This window comes from Anabrus simplex, chromosome 1 (assembly GCF_040414725.1).
Source record: "Anabrus simplex isolate iqAnaSimp1 chromosome 1, ASM4041472v1, whole genome shotgun sequence".
NCBI classification, from domain to species: Eukaryota; Metazoa; Arthropoda; class Insecta; order Orthoptera; family Tettigoniidae; genus Anabrus; species Anabrus simplex.
In genome coordinates, this window is record NC_090265.1 from 323,876,915 (window position 1) to 323,884,780 (window position 7,866).

The window sequence follows — 7,866 nt, forward strand, 5'->3', positions numbered from 1 at the left end:
AAGCACTGTCCTTGAAGTGTGTGTACGAGTGGTTCGCATGTTTTCGAGGAGGCCAGGGAAGTGTTTCTGACAACCCCCACAGCAGAAGACCGGTGACCGCCGTCAGTGACGAAAACATTGAGAAGGTGAGGACATTAATCACGAATGATCGGCGATTAACTGTGTGCATGATGGCGGATGAACTGCAGATTAACCGTGAATCCATGCAACAAATTGTTACCCAGAAGTTAGGGAAGAGGAAAACTTGTTCTTGTCTTGTGCCACATCACTTGACTGACGATCAGAAGCAGGCATGTTTAGAGGCTTCACAGGATTTTGTCAAAACGGCGGATGCGACACCAAATTTCTTGAATTGTATCGTCACTGAGGATGAAACCTGGTGTCTCAGGTACGACCCTGAAACAAAACGGCAAAGCATGGAATGGCGTTCTCCAGAATCCCCTCATCGGAAAAAGGTCAGAGCTGAAAAGTCGCGCATCAAAACGATGCTCATCACCTTTTTCGATAGTCAAGGCATTATCCACAAGGAATTTCTACCTGAGGAAATGACGTTGAATGCTGCATGGTACACTGAAATTTTGACCCATTTCATGAAACATCTACGCAGGGTACGACCCCAGTACGCACAACAAGGTTCATGGTCTTTTGTCCATGACAACGCTCGTGGTGGTGGTGGTGATTATTGTTTTAAGGGGAAGTACAACTAGGCAACCATCCTCTATATAACACTAATCAGAAGGAAAAAATGGAAGGGATCCAACACTTCAAAAAATGAAGATATCGGCCAAAGGAAGACAAGGGCCACAAAGGGCGTGAAAACGAAGGACTCCGTACGCCTCGAGTGCTCTAATACCGTCGGGGTCGGGAAAGAACAAGAGTTGACCAAGAGAGATCGGATAGGGTAGATGAAAGTGAGGAACCTGGCACAAGTAGCATACAGATAATTAATGGTAAAGAATAATTCCTTTTGCTTTAAGGAGATTGGTGTTGTTACAAATTTAATTGTGATCTGTGTTGACAGCTTAGTTTACTTAACTTCCCTAGTACGTCTCTTCAGTGACTCCTGGATTCTCTATTAACAGCCTATCGTGAAATTCTTGGAGGTCTAATCAGCCTTCAAGTCTAGGATTCTACCAACAAAAAACAATTATGGGGTCCGATTTGAGTTCTTGTATTTTGATCATTGTGATACATTCTCTTACTTTTGAGAGGATGTTTTCTGTGTGCATAATAACTCAATGACATTTGTCTGTTTTTTGTAGATGCAAGTTCCTTGTTTTGGTTGAAACTTACTGTTTTATCTCTTTCTTCAGTGATCAGCGTTCATGTCCAAGTTTATTCTGTTCCTGTGTATTAATTTGTAGTTCTTCAGTTCCAAAAACATGGCTTCTGATTGAGATAGCTAAATAAAATTCAGGAAACTCAATAGTCAAAGAATTACTATTGTTTCGCCCCAATGCGGCATGGGCTCATCAGTTGGATATTGCACCTTCCCAAAACACTGGCTGGCTAGCACGCCGGTAGCGACACCACTGCAAGCTATACATGAGATAAGCACAATTCAGTGCCCGACGTACTAGGGGAGAATTACATCTCCACTTGCTATATATGCCCTCCCGGGCTAGCATGATGAAAGATATGGCTTCCAATTGAGATAGCTAAATAAAATTCAGGAAACTCAATCATCAAAAATTATCAGTGTTTAGCCCCAGTGCGGCACGGGCTCATCAGTTGGATACCGCACCTTCCCAAGACACCGGCCAGCTAGTACGCGGTAGCGACCCCACTGCAAACTATACATGTGATAAGCACAATGCAGTGCCGACGTACTAGGGGAGAATTGCATCTCCACTTGCTATATATGCCCTCCCGGGCTAGCATGACCAAAAATGACCATGTTTTATTTTATTTTTTGATTCTAGAATCAATAATAATGCCCCTCATATCATTCATATTGCAATCATACTGGAGGTTAAGCCTTTATCTAGCAGTATGGTTTTATTGCGAATGAGTTATCAGAGGGTTGACTGTTCTAAGATGAAAGCTGTGTGTAGTTGCTGTAATCTGTTTCACTTTCATTCCTATGAGTATAAGGCACTTGGCTCTCAATTCATTTAACATCTGCCACGACTCATCAAAAGTTATAAGTACATAGTCTGGTCATAAATACACTTAACATCATACGATCACATTATCTACTGTATCCAAATCCATTGTTGTTGTTAAGGTACTCTTTGTCTTTGGGCAACCTGCAGCTGTTGCAGGAAGATTGTATAATAATAATAATAATAATAATAATAATAATAATAATAATAATAATAATTCCAGAGACACCATCAGGTGGCAGATAAGAAAACTTATTCTGAAAATGTCCATATTAAACCTTAAAGAGATACCATTTTTGTAATTGAATCGTTTTTCAGTCAACAAAAGCTAATTTTACAGGAGAGCAAAAAAACTAATTTTAAAGTTTAGTATAATTCAGATGAAATTAATTTGTCTTTTAATGTAGTTACTAATCCTTTTGAATATTCTGGGACCTAAATACGCTGCGAGTGCATTGGTTTAGCCACAATATTTTTTTTTTAATGACTTATGGGGTTTTTGACAAAATATGTTTGCAAAAGTAGCGTTCTGCAATGGAAAAAATAATAAACACACTGCATATCTCACTATTTTGTTTATTTCTGGAAACATCAGTACTGATATTATGTGCTCATACTAATAATTATTTGAATACATACTAATACGGTATTATGATATGCTCTTAATATGAAAATTTTATATGGTAGTTTTTTCTCCTCAGTCATAAATAAGCATCTCAAATCGAAGTGTTTCTTCATCATTACCACTCTACACTATCAATAACAATCTGAGCATACCTTGAGAAATTTGGCAGCAGAAAATATCTTCTATTCGATCTCCACATTATTTCAGTTGTAGGCCAACTGAAAAGCTCCCAATAAAATTCAGTGTTTTCGTCCTGTGCAGGTAGTGCTTTAACTTTTTAATATCATCAATCTTTTTCTTTTGGGTTGATTTATATCCTAATGGATATGCCCTTTCCTTAGAAAGACAACTGCAATCTACCACTTCGTAAAGCAAACATATGTGTTGCAATACCAACAATAAATTTTCCAACACAAACCACTCCTGGTGATCCATGTGAATAATAAAAATGAAAGAAACGTGTCACTTTGAAGGACACTTTCTGATCATTAGGTATGGTTTTATCCATACTTTCAGTTGACAAGCATGTACGCTTATAAAATTTAGGCCACCATTGTTTGAAATCTAGTATCATATTTGAATCCGGCGTGATGTTGATGAAATTATTTCTCGCACTAGAGGAAGAAATAAGCTCTACATAATCTTTTATCATATATATTCCGTCAATCTTTTTCAATTTTCTTTTCCCCACACTGAAGTCTCTTATCACCAGGCAAAAAAGAATGACCACGGATAGGAAAATATTGATTTATGGTGCAAAATCTGTTTAAGTTTACCATTGCCAGAAAGAACCTCACTATGGAATTATTTCTGTTTTGAGCAGAGCATCCATCAGAAAATATATGCAGGTAGGGATATAGCTATCAATGTAATCTTTTAAGATGCTGCACACATCATTAGGGCCTTTCCCTGCAATGCCTTCATGATATACATAAATGGTTCTTTTTGACTCCTTATGAAGATTGTGTATGCAGAACACATTGACAATCTGTCTTAATATGTCTCTTGCACCGGGATTACAGGTACAGACATTTTTCATGAAATCTATCACAATACCACATACTTCCTCATTTTCTTCAACTAATTTTTCAACATGCTTCATCTTATTTTGAAATTTTTTTAGCTCTCCTCAAGTTGAACAATTTTCTCTGCTATTGCAATTTGGCAGGCTCTTTCACTCAAGAACTTAGTCTTTATTTTCACATTCTCACAGATGCTGCATGTATCCACCTGAGGATGACAAAATTTTAAACTGAAATGTTCAAGAAAATTTTTTCTATAAAAGCCATACTTAACATTAATATCTGGATATTTTTCTATGAAAAGGCTGTACATTATTTTGAGACTGAGTCTCTTACTTAAGTACCTGTATTCCCTGTTTAAATAATGGGACATTTTTCAAGAAAATCTGTTCCATTACACATTGTACTATGTCCACACCTTTAGCATTTGCTGAGGTCCCTTTCCCCTCACATCTTTGGGTGAACGACCTTTAAATGAGCAAGCAGCATAGTCTGCGTACACTTTCAAAAGTGATGCTGTGTATATTTACAAGAGCTGTTTTACAAACTGCAGTGGATCCCGACAAATGAAGCACATCTGTCCAGTTTAGACGACTCTGTGGTATTTATCCTAAGACGGCGTTTGTTCATGGACTCTAAGGAAATCAAACTGATAAGATAGGAATCTTGCTCTTTTTTGGTGTCTAAGTCAATAAACTTGGGAATATATTTCCATTCGCTCTACCTCTGTTACATTTTCATAACAATGCTTCTTGCATCTGAAATGAAAGAAAAAAATAAGCACTCAGGTGGGTTTATTTTAACATTACTATGGTGAGTTGTACACTTTAACATGTTTCAAAACTAAATCAAAGAATAAAAGAGGCCATGAATAAAAGAAAAGTGGCAGATATATATCTACGATTTATTCTACTCAATGTGCAAGTCCGAAATATGGTCAAGAGACGTCACAGGAAGACCAAAAACAATGTCGTGAATAAAACCGAGATTTTTCGGGGCCCATCACCCATGTGTTAACTTCATTCCCATTGCTGACTGGTCCAAATATTAATCCTTTGAACTGGGAACTTTTGCATTTCTTTGTCAGTCGTGACGATAAAGCCAAATGGTTAATCCGTGGGACAATAATTACGTGATAAGTTAATCAAAAAGATCTATTTTCCAATATAAAGGCTTTGCTCAAATTCTACAAGAATTTGTCGAAGGAAGATTTTCCTAAGCTGCATCGAGAAGCAGCTAAGATTATTTCTATGTTTGGTTCCACATGCATATGTGAAAATAATTTTTTCCAGCTTTGACTTGTACGAAAACTAGATTGCGAGCGAGTAGGCCTATTTCTGATTGCAATTTAAAGAAGGCTCTCAAATTGCTGTCAGCCGGTCCCTTGCTCCAGGCATAACTGGTATCATTGCAAAGATAAAGGAAAAGAAGAGCTAGAGAAGATAAACTGTCTGCTCAAACTAAATTGAAAGAATAGTGTTTTAACACCGGTAACATTGTCCCATACAACAGTGTCACCGCTCACCGCACATAAACATTTCGCAATGAGGGGAGGATCAGCAGGGAAGATGGAGAAGGCGAAGACAGGCCGAACGGGTGAGACAGGTGTAGGCGAAGTGGAGTGGGGGTTTGCACTCTGGTCAACCTAGTAAAGTCGTCTCCTGCACCTTGCGCCCGTGCACTGCACGGCACATGCACCCTGAGAGGCCCTGGTCTAGAGAAACAGCCCCCAGGGATGTACTCCGCAATGAGAAGCAAACCTTCTGCATATCACTGTTTAAACAATACATGTATGACTCCACAAAACTGTAATAGTAACTGCCTACACTTTTATAAACGGTTGCATTATTAATTCCTTTAACCTTGTAAAAAAAAAAAAAAAAAAAAAAAAAATTAACGTATGGTATTGTAATTTCCTAAGACAAACAGGGTTTACAAAAAAAAAAAAAAAGAAAAGTGAAAAATCAAAGAAAATAATTTATTTCAGTAAATAACATGATATGCCTGTAAATTTTGTATTTAAAAAGAATTTCAAGAGAATATGCAGTACTGCACTGGAAAATTAAATAATCTTTGGATTGTTGGCGATTGCTGTATACCAACAAGAACAAAGCGTATAGTGTAGTTGAGAAAACAAAAATAATAATCAGCAGATTACTGTATTCCAATAATTTTTTTGTGGCTCCAAGTCTGCAGCATACTTTGCACTTCGCACCTTCGATTATTCAAGTAAAAATTAATAATCAAATTCCTATATCACAATAATCACACTTCAAGTCTCCAGCGTAGTTGTAACAGAAGTTCTTGAGAAATTATTATAAATATCCTCTTTTCTTTTTCAGCATTGAAGGACAGTTAATTTCTGTCCTGCATAATAAGAAAATAGTAATCTACCAGCTGTAATAATTACATAACCACTTTTCTATTATTTACATAAACTTGTTGAAATTAGATGCTCTTTAGTGCAGTTATTAGATATGGTGGCATCTTCTTTGCATTCTTTATTATTGTATAAATCTTGGGTTTTTTTTTTTTTAAATATTCAATACTGTAATTAATGGCAGTTTTTATTTCTATTAGTGCGTAATATAATACGCTTAAATAGTACAGTAAGCTAGTTATTTTATTAAATAGTGCTTACTTAACTGTTGTGTGATCATTGTGCAATTATTACGTACTTAATGTATAGTTATTTTAATAGATAGTGTCTTGCCTACTGCATTCTTTGTTATCCTTGTGTATGGTAACCTTTTCAATATTACAGCATTTAACTAAACGGCAGTTCTCATTTCTATTAGAGTATAGTAGGGTAAAACAACAATAACAACAACCAACAATGATAATTATTTACACTGTTCACACCCACATTGGGGCACCATTGCTGAGGAATGGGCTGCAAGATCGTCTAGAATGAAGTTTTGGGAAGAGAAAAAATTATCCAAGTGTTAAAAAATGAACTTATTTTTTGATGTACTTAAATAAGGTTGAGTTTGGTGCTCCAATAATAATAATAATAATAATAATAATAATAATAATAATAATAATAATAATAATAATTTGCTTTGTTGTGTAATCCTTTTTAAGGTTCCTCCAAATTTCAACTTTTAAATGGCAATTTTAATTTCTGTTTGGGCGTAATAATAACCGTTTGTAAACTAGGATACATCTGAATGCAATTTAGAATTACTGTAGTATAGTGTAGTATTACTACTGCAAACTAATTGTGTAATAGGGGAAATCTCTCTCTAGACATTTACCTCTTACTAGAATTCTATTGTAATTAGGATAGGCTTAACTGCAGTTTAGAATTTTAGCATAACTATACTTATCAGACAGTATCTTGCTTGCCTTTTCTGTTTGCAAAGTAGTTGTGATAATAATCTGTCTATAACCATACATATTCAGTGTAGCTATATATTTCTATAGCTAGCCTCTTATTCCTAGTGTTTCATAGTCAGGATATATTTAACTAGAATAATTGTAGAGTTGCTATTCTATCAGTTGGTTTCCTGATTGCAATCATCATCATCATCATTTTCCCATTATCCATCTAAAGCCGGGTAGAGGCAAATATGGTTCCTCTCCACTTTCTTCGGTCTTTCCACCACTCCTCCTCCAACACTGTGTCCCAGTCCAGGTTTCTTTCTCTAATACTGTGTTGGATTGTGTCCTTCCATCTCAATCCTGGTCGTCTGCAGCCTGTCCTTCCTTGCATTTGCATTTCTCTCACATTTTTTGGCATTCTTTCATCACTCATTCGCATTATGTGACCGAACAATCTTAAGACGACGCTCCGGAGATAAAAAAATATTTTTACATAATGCATGGATTTTCACTAAACTTTGTGGGAATATCACCTACATAAAAGGTAGAAATATCACAAAAATTTTATTCATATATAATTAATAGTTTTAAAAAAATAATTTTTTTTCATGAAATTTAATTAACATGTTAATGTAAATTTGGAATTAGGTAGATAATACTTCTTTTAAGAGCACTATGTATTAATTTCTCTGTACATAATTTATATGAGGAGATATATCGTACTAAAGTTTGTGTGATTTTTACGTTCTAATATTTTGGACTTAAAAATCTCTACTACTTGAAACAATTC